Genomic DNA, 15186 nt, shown 5'->3' with positions numbered 1-15186 from the left:
GGCAGAGGGAAGGGAGTTTACAGGGTGATGTTAAATAGATGGGTTTTCATTCCTTTCTTAAAAGCCATGATGGTAGGAGCATTCTTAATGTGGAGGGGGAGAGCATTCCAGGCCTTCGCGGTTTTCACCGCGATGGACTAGCCGCCTAATCTACAGTACTTAAATTTAGGCACGGACAGTTGGCACTGATTGGCAGACCGGAGGAATCAGTTAGGGACATAAAGGGTGAACCTTTTCCTCAAGTAAACAGGGCCAATTTGATGGACAGTGCGATAGGCGAGGACAAGAGTTTTGAACATGATCCTATGGGCAACTGGGAGCCAGTGGAGGCTGCGAAGTAGGAGGCGCACACTGGAACTCTTGGGTATATTGAACAGGAGTCTTACGGCGACATTTTTTATGACCTGAAGACGATGGATCAGATAGGCCGGTAGCCCGCAAAACAAGCCATTCGCGTAATCTAACCGGGAGAGTATTAGAGCGCGTGTAACAGTCTCTTTAGCCTCTCGAGGAAGGAGGGGAAAGAACCTTCGTAGGGTTTTCAAGGTAGAGAAACAGACCCCTGTAAGTTTTTTTATGTGGTCCTCAAATTTGAGGTCCTTTCCAAACCAGACTCCTAGATTTTTAGCTGGGCCGCCAATAGATTTTGGACAGGGCAAGTCAGTGGGCCAAAGAAGGTCGGTAAAATTGTCAGGGAAAGAACCATAAAACAGAACCTTGGACTTGCCTTCGTTGCATTTTAACTGGGCAAGTGCTAGCCATCGGAAAACTGATGATAGGCAGAGTTGGGCCGCCGACGTATCCAGATTGTCCTTAGACCAGGTAAACAGAAGTTGGGTATCGTCAGAGTAGGCCATAATTTTTGCCCCAAGCTGTTCTGCTAGGTAAATTAAAGGGGTAAGATAAACGTTAAAAAGCAAAGGGCTCAAAGTGGAGCCCTGTGGGACCCCAGTATCAAGTTTCTTTGGGGAGGAAGCGAAGGGAGGCATCCAAACTTGTTGAGTCCTATTATTTAAAAAAGACGTCAGCCAGTCAAGTGCGGGGCCGGTAATGCAAATAGTGGCTAATCTGGTAAGAAGGAGGGAGTGGGGAACCGTGTCGAAGGCGGCAGAGAGGTCTAATAAAATCAGAACCGCTCTGCCACCTCCGTCCAAACACTCCCGGATAGCCTCAGATATTTCAACTAGGGCTTTTTCAGTGCTGTATGCAGCCCTGAATCCTGACTGTGCTGGGTGCAGTGCCTGAGAGGATTCGACAAAATTGTCCAGCTGTTTAAAAGCGATCTTCTCGCAAACTTTGGCAAGACCTGGCAATAAAGATATGGGCCGATAGTTGGGGGGAACGGCAGAATCCAGCCCGGTTTTTTTTTTTCAAAAGTGGAAGCAATTTTGCTTGCTTCCAACAGGCCGGGACGATTGCAGTGAGAAAAGAAAGGTTAATGATCTGAGTGACCTCATTTCCAACTGTTTCCGCTAGTCCCCCGAGGACTCTAGCAGGGCAGGGGTCAGAGGGAGACCCCGATTTCAAGGCCGCAAGGACAGCAGTGATGTCCGACCTGGAGGACAGAGCGAAGTTAGCAAACTGTTCTGCAGGTTCCGGCATCATAGAGGGGGGAAATACAGAGGGGGAGGGAAAGTTGTTACAGACAGCGAGCAGGTCGTCCTGAATTTTGGTAATTTTATCAGCAAAAAACAAAGAAAGCTCTTCACACCATTTCTCAGATGAGGGCAACAAAGGTTGTGCGGCACATGGTAAAACAAAGCTTTTTACAATTGAAAACATTTCCTTGCTATTGTTATTAGCTTTATTAATTCGTCCTGAATAATAGCAGCTCTTGGCAGATCTGATGGCCGCATAATAATTTTTTGCGCCACCCGAAGATCCTTCTTTGCCTCAGGTAGGTATGCTTTTCTCCATACCCGCTCGAGTTTCTTGCAGCCTGATTTAAGTTCACGAAGAGTGTGTGAAAACCAGGGTTTGGAGGGGGTAGTACGTAGTCTACGCACCCCGCCTTTTTTAATGGAGGCAGCGGTCCCGTTTTCAACCCATGTATTAAAAAGACTAACTGCCGCCTCAATTTCTGGGGGTAGTAGTGGACAGGTTGCAGCGAGGCAATCTGGCAAGATATCCAGATTGATCTTCTGTGCGTGAGTGACTGGGGGACCGCTCTTTACGGCAATAGCCAGCGACCAGGAAAACCTAATCAGCTTATGGTCTGACCAAGTCACCATCTAAGGACTGGCCAAGAGAATATCGAAGTTGGAACAGACCAAATCAAGGACATGTCCTCCCGTGTGAGTGGGTGCCGTAACCCACTGTTTGAGCTGAGCCATGGAAAGAGCTTCGTTTAGGCAAACGGCCTCCGGAGAATCCAGGCTATCCACATGGATGTTAAAATCCCCCAGAAGGAGATACCTAGAGTATCTTAGTGCCCGTGGGATTATAACCTCTTCCAGTGCCCTCACAAAATTCCCAACGTAACCCGGAGGTCGGTACACCAGTGTACCACCTACGGTAAGGCGAGAATTAAATGCTAGGGAGAAGTGGAGCACCTCGGCGTCAGCCAGCTGATCCTGGGGGTCAAGGGAGAGAACCCATTGCTCCCTATAAACCACCGCAATACCGCCACCTCTACCAAGCGGGCGGTCAGTTCTTGTGATTTTAAAACCCCGTGGGATGGCAAGCTCGACTGATGGTGCACATGTGTCATTAAGCCAGGTTTCAGTAATGAAAAGTAGGTCCAGCTGATTCTCAAGCAACAGTTCAAAGATGTCTGCTGTATGCTTGACCAGTGACCTAGCATTAATCAGACCTGCTCTAATGAGTGAGGAATCTACATGACCTCGATCATGGTGATTTAAAATAGGTTGAAAGCGGAAGTTACACACATGACATACCCGAGATGCACTGTCTGTCACCACCCAAGAGTCGTTGCACATACAATTCCTGACATTGAGTGCAATGAGGTGGTTACGGGAGTACCGGGCGTTAGAGATAGGGGGCATCCGAGCTACGCTGGCAGGAGGGCTGGCACCGGGCACGACCGGGACACGGACGGGCACAGATGGGCCCTCCTTTGGCGCTCCTTCGGCGCGCAGTCGGCGCGCCCGCTGCGCGTGGCCGCTGCGCGTCTTAAAGTGCATAACTACTTATAGACCAAGCCCCTCCCTCAGCTGGACCGCTAACTCGGGTCCCGCAGGGTCGGGGCCTCACTCAAGATGGCGCCCGACCTAGCCCTCCACAACAATCGGCACCTGGAAGCCGCGGTGGAACGGGGCACAGGGGGACCAGATCACAGAACACAAAGGTTTTTAAAAGATATAAAAGGACACAATTACTACACCACAATTTTTAAAATCAATTGCATGTAATTTTAAAAAGGACTCTGTATTACAGTGGGGGGCAAGTTAGAGCAGAGGAGAGCGCTCGCAATCTGCTCGCCTTCAAAGCGGGATATCAAGGTGCTGCCACCACCTCGAACAAACGCCCAGGCCCCCGAATACAAGATCTACTTATAGACCAAGCCCCTCCCTCAGCTGGACCGCTAACTCGGGTCCCGCAGGGTCCGGGCCTCACTCAAGATGGCGCCCGACCTAGCCCTCCACAACAATCGGCACCTGGAAGCCGCGGTGGAACGGGGCACAGGGGGACCAGATCACAGAACACAAAGGTTTTTAAAAGATATAAAAGGACACAATTACTACACCACAATTTTTAAAATCAATTGCATGTAATTTTAAAAAGGACTTGGTATTACAGTGGGGTGCAAATTAGAGCAGAGGAGAGCCCTCGCAATCTGCTCGCCTTCAAAGCGGGATATCAAGGTGCTGCCACCACCTCGAACAAACGCCCAGGCCCCCGAATACAAGATCTACTTATAGACCAAGCCCCTCCCTCAGCTGGACCGCTAACTCGGGTCCCGCAGGGTCCGGGCCTCACTCAAGATGGCACCCGACCTAGCCCTCCACAACAATCGGCACCTGGAAGCCGCAGTGGAACGGGGCACAGGGGGACCAGATCACAGAACACAAAGGTTTTTAAAAGATATAAAAGGACACAATTACTACACCACAATTTTTAAAATCAATTGCATGTAATTTTAAAAAGAACTCGGTATTACAGTGGGGTGCAAGTTAGAGCAGAGGAGAGCCCTCGCAATTCATTTTAATTAACTTTTTTATTGGTATTGGTAATTCATTTATTTTTATTTAAATATTAAATAATTACTTTCCCTACTGTTGCACTCACTCGAGTGGGAATAGTAATTTTTACCCCTACGCTGTCCAACACTTTCCCTACTGTTGCATTTTCTGGAGTGGGAATAGTAATTTTTACCCCTACGCTATTCAACACTATCCCTACTGTGGAACTCACTGGAGTGGGAATAGTAATGTTTACCCCTACGCTATCCAACACTTTCCCTACTGTTGCATTCTCTGGAGTGGGAATAGTAATGTTTGACCCTACGCTATCCAACACTTTCCCTACTGTTGCATTCTCTGGAGTGGGAATAGTAATGTTTACCCTTACGCTATCCAACGCTTTCCCTACTATTGTACTCACTGGAGTGAGAATAGTAATTTTTACCCTCCCACTATCCAACGCTTTCCCTACTGTTGCACTCACTGGATTGGGACCAGTAATTTTTACCCTCCTGTTATCCAACGCTTTCTCTACTGTTGCACTCACTGGAGTTGGAATAGTAATTTTTACCCTCCCATTATCCAACACCTTCCCTACTGTTGCACTCAGTGGAGAGGGAATAGTACATTTTAAGCTCCCGCTATCCTACGCTAAATATATTGAATATTTTTTAATAGCTTTAAGTTAATATATATGTATTAAAAAATAAAAAGGCATGGTTTTTTTACATTAATTGTTTATTAATTTTAAGGTTACTTAACTATTTTTAAGTATGCTTTATTTAATTATAATTATAATTTCATTAATATTACATTACTTTTAAGACATTTATAAAATTCGATATTTTTACAAACTTAGGGGTCCCCGAGGTGGAGGGACCATCCGCAGGGACAGCGGCGTTCCCTCCATTGGAATTAGGATGTGACCGCCACCCTGGCGGTCACATCCCGTATATTTAACATTGCGGCGGGTGCTGCTTTAAGCAGCACCCGCCGCAAAGTTAAAAATGCATGCTGTGCATTTACATGCCCAAAACGGCAGGCACTATGCGGTGCCTGCGCATTGTGCATGCAAATGTACCCCCCCATGTGCACCCCCCACCACCTCCTTCACCCTGGGGGCCGCAACGGGCCACCAATGCAAGGACCGTATGCCTTTTTGTGGTGGCATTGCCGCCACGGAAAGGCATAGCCCCCAGCACATCCTAATATGGCTTGCGGTGTCTGATAGACACCGCCACCATATTAGAGCTTTTACGCAGAGGTCGCAAGGCGACCGCGGCGGAAAAGCGGCAGACGGTCTTCCCGTCTGCCACGGTCCTCCCGCCATTATAATATGGCGGGGGAAATAGCTGGCGGACGGATCGCCACCGCCTGCATGGCGGTGGCGATCCGTCTGCCATCCTAATTGACCCCTATATTATTTACAATGTCATTTTGGATTCAATATTTTTGTACTTACCGGTTTGTAAATAGGAATTCGATACTCTGGTAGTCGATATTTTGTCAGTGATATTTTTGTAGGCCGATATTTAGCTCCTCGATATTCTGTCAGTGATTCAGAATTTATATGCAAGCACACTACTGAGTGGATTTATGTGAAATCCTCAAAGCTTGCATTCTGGATCATGATCTAGCTTTCTGCCAAAATTGCTGTAATTCTGTTCACACGTTTTGGCTATAGCTGTGTCTAATCTTCTCTGTGGATAATTGAATGAGGAAAACACATTTTGGGAGTCTTCCTTTCTTTTGGCCCCTGCTTGACGGATCACCCAGAAACATTCCAGAAAGGAGGTAACATTGAAAAGACTTTTGTGGGAAAGTTTTGTGGAGATTTGCCAAAAAGCGGCAAAGTTATTAGCAAAGCAATAATTCAATTTCCTATGGAAACAAGGTCCTTAATATAACTACAAATAACCACCCAGTGTGTGTGTGTGTGTCTATCTATTGATCTATCTATCTATCTATCTATAGCTATATATCTATATATATAGAGAGATATATAGATCGATATAGATATAGGTAGATTCATATAGCTATATATATAGATATATATAAAGACATACATATATATTTAGACATATATATATCCACTGAATAAACCAGAGGTTAAAGTGATGTTATAGTTAGAAAATAGAATTGAAAAAACCTTAGAAATTCACTGAAAAACAAAAGGTTCCAGAGAAGTTATTCTTAGGCTCAGGTTTTACTCATACAAAACCATAGCAATTCAGCAGTTATAGTTAGCTTAGCTAACTATAACTCACTCCACCGCAATGCACTGATTATGGCCTCACATATTACATAACACATGACAAGGTCAGTGACATCACTGATGACATCACTGATGACATCTTAAATGACATCACTGATGACCTCATCCAGTGTCTGTGATTGTTTGTGAACCATTAAGAGTGTTAAATAAATATATCAAGGTGTATTTATGAATAAGTGGCTGTATGAGAGCCTATATGGATGATTCAGTCGGTGTGTGAGCAACTGCATAAGTGAGTGATTAGGTGTCTCAGTGAATGAATAGATGAGTGACTATGTTCTATGAATGTATCAGTTGATGTCTAAGTGGCTGTATGGGTTGGTGAGTGGTTATGTGAGTGGCTGTATGGGTGTGTTGGACCTAGCATCATTGGCGTGAGTCTCCCTTCCATTTTGACGGATTGCCTCCTCTGATTTGATATGTTTTTGCTGGTTTTATGCTTTGGGCACTGTGCCACTGCTAATCAGTGCCACAGTGCAAGTGCTCCCTATGTTAAATTAATGTACTAATTGGTTATTCCATGATTGGGTTATTTGATTTATCTGTCAGTCCCTAGTACAGTGCACATGTGTGCCTAGGGCTTGTAAATCAAATGCTGCTGGTGGGTTTGCAGCACTGGTTGTGCCACCCACAGAGGCAGCTTGTAAAGTGTGTCTCAGGCCTGCCATTGCAAGGCCTGTGTGCAGTCTAGCACTGCCATGTCGACTTGGCAAAGTGCACCCACTTGCCAGTCCCTAAACCATCCCTTTGTTTCATATTAAACACCCCTATGGTAGGCCCAAGGGCAGGGTGCATTGTAACTAATAGGTAGAACATGCCCTGTTGTGTTTAGCAAGTTCTAATAATGAATTACAGCAATTTTCGTTTTTCACTATTGAAGGCTACCTGTTCTAATAGGCCAGAATGGGCAGTTAGATTATTACATTCTTATAATCCTAACTGACTCAGGGAACACGGTAGAAATTCAATTTTAGTATGCCTGAACTCAGAATAATAAAATACACCTTTTAGTAAAGTTGGTTTTAATATTCTGAGTTTTAAAATACCACTGTTAGAAAGTAGGTATTTTCTTGCCTAACTATCCAGGCCTGCCTCTGCTTCGTTGTGTATTCCTTGTCTGGGTTTGTAAGTGACAGGGCTGGGGGATTCCAGGAGACAGGTTGGGGAAGCCCGGTGGTGAATAGAGAGATCTGCATCTAGATGGGATGGAGGAGTTGCATCTGGGACCTGAATAGGGCTGGACCTTCCCTCTACAATGCTGGCTCCACCTCCTGTGGCTTGTCTGATGTCTCTGCCCTGCAATGTGAAAGGAGATGAGGAATCATGTCAACAGAGTGCTCCGGAGCTGTATCTTACCTCCCCTATGCTGGGTCCACCTCCTGTGGGGCATCTGATGTCTCTGCCCTGCACAGTGAAAGGAAGAAGAGTCATGTAAACAAAGTGCTCAGGAACTGGTTTGGACTAGGCAGAGGCCTCTCTGCTTTCAGAGAACAAAGGATTTTGGGTTATAAATATTGAGACCCTGGTATCAAGAAATTAGATCATTTCTGGACAAGAAACCTTTCTGCCAATGAGAAGAACCAAGGAAGCTGCAGGAGTTGTACTGCCCCTCTGCCAGTGTGCTGTTTACTGGGTTGGCCTGCAGTGATTGCTTCATTGCCAAGGGAAAGGAGAAGAAACTGTGTAAGGACTTTCATCTACAGAATATTCTCCAAGGGTTTGAACTGTGCTTGCCTCCTGCTGAAGTCTCAGGGACAAAAGACTTCACGTCCAATTCCCTCCTAAATTTCCTTGCTGGGAATTCTGACTCCAGACACTTGCGTGCTGCTGGGAGCTGGAAGCGCGACGCATCGAGAAGTAGCGTGTCGCCGCCGCCGCTGAAATCATCGCAACGCAGGAGAAGCGAGCCTTCACGCATCTCCCTGGAAGCATGTGTTCATCAAAGCTGCCTGCTATCGTATCACCGGAGAAGCGTGGCGCCATCGAGAGAGTCGCCATCGCATCACCGGAGAAGCATGTCGCAGGGTCTGTTGCGGCTCCAGAGTACAGAGTCGTCGCATGGCTGCCAGGGCGTCATCGCATCGTCATCGCATTGCCGCATCAAGGGCACCATCTTCTCACATCGCAACTGGATCGTCGCATTGCATCAAGGCGCCATCTTGTGCACTGCAACAGGCCTACTGGCCGAGAATCTACGCATCACCTCCGCACCGGTAAGGCTCACTACGAGTCTCCTTCTCTGCACAAGCATTGAGGAAGGACGCAACCGTTCCCCCAGGTTACGGAACCAACGCATCTCGCCTTTTGCGAGCCTTTTGTTCACGTTGCGTTACGCATCCAGGTACTTTCTTGAGAACTGTGTCGCATTTACCAACAAATTGAGCTAAGAGACTTTAATCATCTTTTAAGTAATCTTAAGTGTAGTATTGTGGATTTTTGTTGTTTGTGGTCTTGTGTTAAGTCTATATAAAGAATATGTATTTTTATAAACTGGTGTTGTGTCCATCTGTAGTGTTTTCACTGTATTACTGTGTATATTCACAAATGCTTAACACACTGCCTCTGAGATAAGCCTGTCTGCTCGTGCCATGCTACCACGCGGATGAGCAGGGGTTATTAAGGAGTGTAATCCCCTTATCCTGACTTAGAAGTACGGGTCCCTATTTGGACAAAGGTGAACACCATTGCCAACTAGAGACCCCCAGATCTAACAGTGATTGATTGGTAGTCCAAGTACCTCTATGGGCGTATGAATGTCTGTGTGGGTCTGTATGGGTAGGGGAAGGTGTTTGTGACTTCCTGCATGGATGAGTGAATGGGTAAGTCAGTGGCTGTATGGGTCAGTGAATGAAGGAGTGTGTCAGTGATATATGGGTGAGTAACTGCATATGTGAAAGGCAGTATAGATGAGTGTCAGAGTATATGAGTGTCTCTATGTATGAGTGAGTGATTGTGAGAGTGGCTGTGTGGGTGAGTGTGTGCTTGTGTCACTAACTGTATAGGTGAGTGCGTATGTGTTAGCATCTGTATGCATAAGTGAGCGGGTGTGTATATAACTGTGAGGGTGAGTAAGTGGATGTGTGATTGACTGTGGATGAGTGAGTGGTTGTGTGAGTAGCTCTATGGGTGAATGACAGTGTGTGAGTGGCTGTATGGGTGTATGAGTGGATGTATCAGTGGCTGTATTAGTGAGTGTGTTGGTGTATACGTGGCTGTATGGGTGACTAAGTGGATGTGTGTAGACTTATGAATCAGTGAGTGGGTGGGTGAGTATTGTTATGGGTGTGTCAATGGTTTGAGAATGGTAGTGTGGAATTTGGTGTTGGTGTATGAAAGGCTATATTAGGGTGTGAATGGGTGCGTCAGAGATTCTGGGGATGATATCATCAGTGAAGTAATTTGAGATGTCATCAGTGATGTCACAGGCCATGTCATGAGTAAGGTTGTATGTGAGGTCATAAGCAGTGCATTGCGGGGACACACACTAAAGGTGGTAAGTGTTTAAATATAGATCTCCCTTCAAACCCAAGTGCAAGTAACAAAAGATATTTTTTTCTCTCAGCTCTGTATCGTGACGCACCAATGGCACCAAGATAGGTAATAAAAGCATCATACCATTTTTTCCATGAGATGGGAGGTTCACCTGGCATCTCAAGGAAAGGCAGAGGTGGAGAAACCGACTGTATGTTGAGCAATTGAAGAATAGACAGGGAATTAGACTTCTAAACAAATTCCTATAAATACACTCAGTATATGATATGCAAATAAAATAAAAATAAGCACACTAAAAAAACATTTTTTTTTAAATATTCCCAGAATTAAATGTAAAGGTCGTTTCAGAATGTGCACATCACTGAAAAGCAATCTTCAATAGAGTTATAGCTAAGCAATTGACAATTTGTATGTCACACCCCAATTGTAAAAAAAATAAAAAAATAAAAAATAAGTTAAGCATGAATCAGAATCAATCTTCTGCCGCCTAACTAAACTCCTCGAATATAGTGATAGAGGTGTGCATTCTGCCGCCTAACTAAACTCCTTGGATATAGTCATAGAGGTGTGTTTGTCACCGAGTCCACGCAGTATTAAATACAATACGACTTCTGTCACAGTTTTTTCCTTTTAAACTGTATGACTCTTAGGACGTAGTAAAGGAGGTGCGCGTGTCACCGACAATGGACACACTCTTCTGCCGTATTTTAAACTGTATATAGTTTAATGTAAAGGTATGCGTGCCACCGACAATAGGCACGCAGGCTAAATGTCTCTTTCATAAAGTATATGAGCACCTTACTTTGCTTTCGACGTTCTCAGTTGCTTTCACCTCCGCTGCCAAAATAAGAGGTGTGCGTGTCACCGACAATGCACATGCTTGATCTCTGCCGCGGATACTTCACTTTCATTGTTCAGAAGAAAACTTTTAGAACAGTGACACGTCACACTGTAATCCACTGTTGAACTAATGCCACTCTCAAGATGGCGCTGACGGTGATGGCGTCATGCGTTACAAAAGCGTTACGTTCTTTCACGAAGTGACTCGCACGTAAATCCCCATACACGTGTACAACTAAGATAGCAGCTTTTTATCTTTAAAAAAAAAAAACTGGAACGCGGACTCTTTTCCTCCTCACATTGATGTGGCTGGCACCCGTAACTCTCCCCTTGTCGTTTACCACCGCTGCTGCAAGTCAATAAAAATGATAACAGTACCTGAAAAACCTCTTTTCCGTCATGTCTTTACCTTCATGAGCACTTATTCACTTCAGAGAAATGTGAAGGAACAGACTGTCCAAATGACGCTGGATTTAGCGAGATGCATATCAGGTAACAGCTGATTCTTTTTCTTCCTCCATGGGTCTAGCAGACACCTATACCTCGTCGCCATGTTTTTTTGTAGTAATTAAGTCCACAATTAGTGAGATAAGTTGAAGTAAAGGTTTATTTGTGATACAGGTGCTGAGCAGCAGCTGGCTGGAAAACGGTAACTGACTCTTTACTTTTAAACCAAGGTTCTATTTAGAATGCCTCAGGTTAGAACATTACACAACAGGCATTCTGATAATGAGGAGAACATTACACATGCCTTCCCTGGACCGAAAACAAGCATCCTGGGACCGGTTTCGGGTTCATAACTCTTATCAGCCAGGCCATCTTGAATCCAGTGGCAAAGTGAGCAAGGGGCCCATGTCTGGGCATACCCTGTCAACTTAGGGCGAACAAAGTGATACCAAAGGGGATGATGGATGGAGCGTTTGAGCAAATCAAACACTTACCCCCAGTCAACTGATCTGGGTTTAATCCACCCTCTTTCTTTAGCTCACTCCATCACCCCAGTTCAGACATGGCTATATGCAAATCAGTCTGACCCTGTGCCTCATGGGAACAGGCCTGCCCGAACTGCCAAGCCATGTCTTCCCTGGACCGGAAACAAGCATCCTTGGACTGGTTTCTGGCTAATCAGCCATCATCAGCCAGGCTAGCTTTAATCCAGTGGCAAAGTGACAAGGGACCCACGTCTGGGCATACCCTGCCAACTTTGGGCGAACAAAGCGATACCAAAGGGGATGATGGAGGGAGCGCTTGAGCAAATCAAACACTCACCTCCAGTCAACTGGTCTGGGTTTAATCAATCATCATTCTTCAGCTCACTCTGATGACCAAAAATAAGCTGGTCATCAAACACCAGTGTGGGAAAAAATAAAAATGTTTTCGAACTCCAAAGTTTTGATGCCATTTTTTTTTACTTTTAAGTTGAATTCTCAAAATAAATTTGAAAAATGCTCAACTAATTCAAAACATTTTACAATATTCCTAGCACCACTAACAGAGGAACTTCTGGAACCACAAATGGCTTGGTGGCATCAGTGGAGACAAAAACAGTGTCACTAGTTCCAGATCTTGCCCCTTCAACAGCAGAATCACCCGTACCATATGATACCCCATCAATAACCTCTCTGGTTTTAGGAAGAACTTCAACAATAGAATCATTCATTTCCCCTGGAACTCCTCTTTCCAAAGCGCTCTCCACCACCTCCCTTCCAAACTTGACAACAGGAAGATTAGTAGAGCGCATAGGTTCTGGATCAGGAAAATCTTCCATCCACTCAGTGTCCTTTAAACCACTAGAACACTTTGCTCCATCCAATAAAACATTAGAATTCCTCCACAACATAGAGCAACGCTCTTTAAATTCCACACTCTTCCATCATCTAAACGTACAGCATTGCACAACAGTTCCATCACTTCTTGTGGTGGACCAAATTGATTCTCACCTTTAGCAACTTTACCAGGTCTTTTCACACGAACGTAATCACCAATATTAATTTGAACTTCCTTCACGCCATGTGTTTTATCATAATAAGATTTACTCTTCTCATGAACTTGAACAAGTTTATCCCTAACTTCCTCAGCAGACCATTGTTAAATTGTGCCATCACAAAGCCAAGCAGGAGATACACCTTGGTCTCCTACCTCTCATAATAACAAAAGGAGACAAACCAGTAGAATCATGTGTGGTGATCCTGTAAGCCCAAACTGCTTTTTACACCTCAAGTTTCCAATCATGTCTTTTGTTCATGGCAGCTTGAATAACACCCTTAATTACGCGATTAAGGTGCTCAACTGTGCCATTTCCACTGGAATTATACAAAGCAGTTGTCTTATGCTTGATTCTGTCAAAATATTCCTTTGCTTATTTGAGTGTAAACTGCAACCCATTGTCGCTTAAAATGCTTGCTGGCAAACCCTCCAAAACAAACATCTTGTCTAAAAATTTCAAAACAACGTCAGTGTCGACATTTCCAACAAATTTTACAGCAGGCCACTTAGAGAATAAATCAATGGCAACCAAACCATACTCAAACTCACCTACAGGATCAAAAATATCTACCGCAATGGTTTCCCATAGCAACCTAGGTATAAGGCCTTCACTCATTGGTGGCTTCAATGTTCTTAAGGACTTATCAGCAGAAGAACAAAATCCACATTCTCTTACAAATCTTTCTACAGCTTTATCCACGCCTGGCCACTAAAATATACTTTTAACAATAACTTTAGTTCTCACAATACCGAAGTGACCTTCGTGGCATAAAAGTAAAATCTTGTCCCTCAAATTCTGCGGAGGGACAACTCTGTCCCCTCTCACAATAAGATCTTTAACTACTGACAATTCTGTTCTTATTTCCCAGAAAGGTCTCAAACTGTCAGTAACATTTTCCTTTTTAGGCCAACCTTTACACAAACACTCTAAAACTTGTTGTAATCCAGTATCCTTATCTTGCTCCCTCATCCATTCATCTTTATCAATGGCTGGTACACCGGTATCATGCGCAAAATCAATATTAAATTCACCCCAAGGATCATCCGAGCATTCTTCCATAGGAACAGACATCCTGGAGAGATAATCCACAACAACATTTTCTCTCCCTGGTACATACATCAAGCTGTAAACAAATTCCTTCAATCGCATTGAAATTCTTGCTAGTCTAGCAGAAGCTGTAACACTACCCCCTGTGGTAAGATTTTTAACTAAAGGACGATGATCTGTGCCAATCAAAACTGGCTTCCCCCACACAAACACACGAAAATACTCTAAAGCCCAAGCACAAGCTAAGGCTTCTCTCTCGATTATGGGATATCTACTTTTCGCTGGTGATAAGGATCTAGAAGCGAACAAAATTATCCTCTCCCGACCATCATTACCCTTCTGCGACAATACCGCTCCTAATCCTGTGTCGCACGCATCTGTAGTCACAATACACTCTAAATTAGGATCAAAACTATTTAGCGCCATTACATTCTGCAAATCCTTCTTCACATTGTTAAATTCTGCCTCACACTCACCAGTCCACTCAAATTTAATATTCTTGTTCAACAAGGCACGAATATTGAATACCTTACTTGCAAAATTCCATATGAATTTTGCGCAATATTCCATATGAATTTTGCGCAATATTCCATATGAATTTTGCGCAATATTCTGACATCCCTAAAAATGACTTAACCTCCTCCTTATTTGTAGGGGCTGGTGAATCAACAATAGTATTCACCAAGGATGACTTTGGTCTTACCCCATCCTGACCGATTACATGTCCAAAATAAGATACACTTCTTTGAGCAAATTTGCACTTGCTCATTTCAACAGTTAATCCCCTATTTTGCAGTACATTCAAAACTTCTTTAAGCTTAATATCATGTTCCTCCTTACATTTTGCAGCAATCAATATGTCGTTGTGAAAAATTTTTACCCCACTAATTTTCCTCAGTAACTTGTACATTAAACGCTGAAAAACAGCAGCTGCAGATGCGAGGCCGAAAGGCATGCGCTTAAACTGATAACAACCGTAAGGTGTTATAAAAGCGGTGAACTTCCTTGATTCCGGCGATAACATCACCTGATGGTAAGCCGCTGATAAATCAATGGTGAAAAACCAACGTGCGCCTTTAAGTGACGACACCATTTCATTGATTTTTGGCTGCGGAAACCTATCTACAACAATGTTATTGTTAAGGTGGTGCAAATCAATGCACAAGCGGATTTTGCCATTCCCCTTGCGTGCCAGCACCACCGGAGAAATCCACACAGAGCTTTCTATTTCCTCTATTATACCCCTTTCTAATACACTTTCCAACTCTTTTGCAACCTTATCCCTTATAAGTATGGGAATAGGCCTTACCTTGTGGACTTTAGGTATAGCATTTGTCTTAAGAACAATAGGGTGCTCGAACCCTTTAAGAGAACCCAAATCCTTGCTAAACACCTTTGGAATC

This window comes from Lissotriton helveticus, chromosome 1_1, assembly GCF_964261635.1.
Source record: "Lissotriton helveticus chromosome 1_1, aLisHel1.1, whole genome shotgun sequence".
Taxonomy (NCBI): Eukaryota; Metazoa; Chordata; class Amphibia; order Caudata; family Salamandridae; genus Lissotriton; species Lissotriton helveticus.
Note: the sequence above shows the minus strand (reverse complement) of the source record.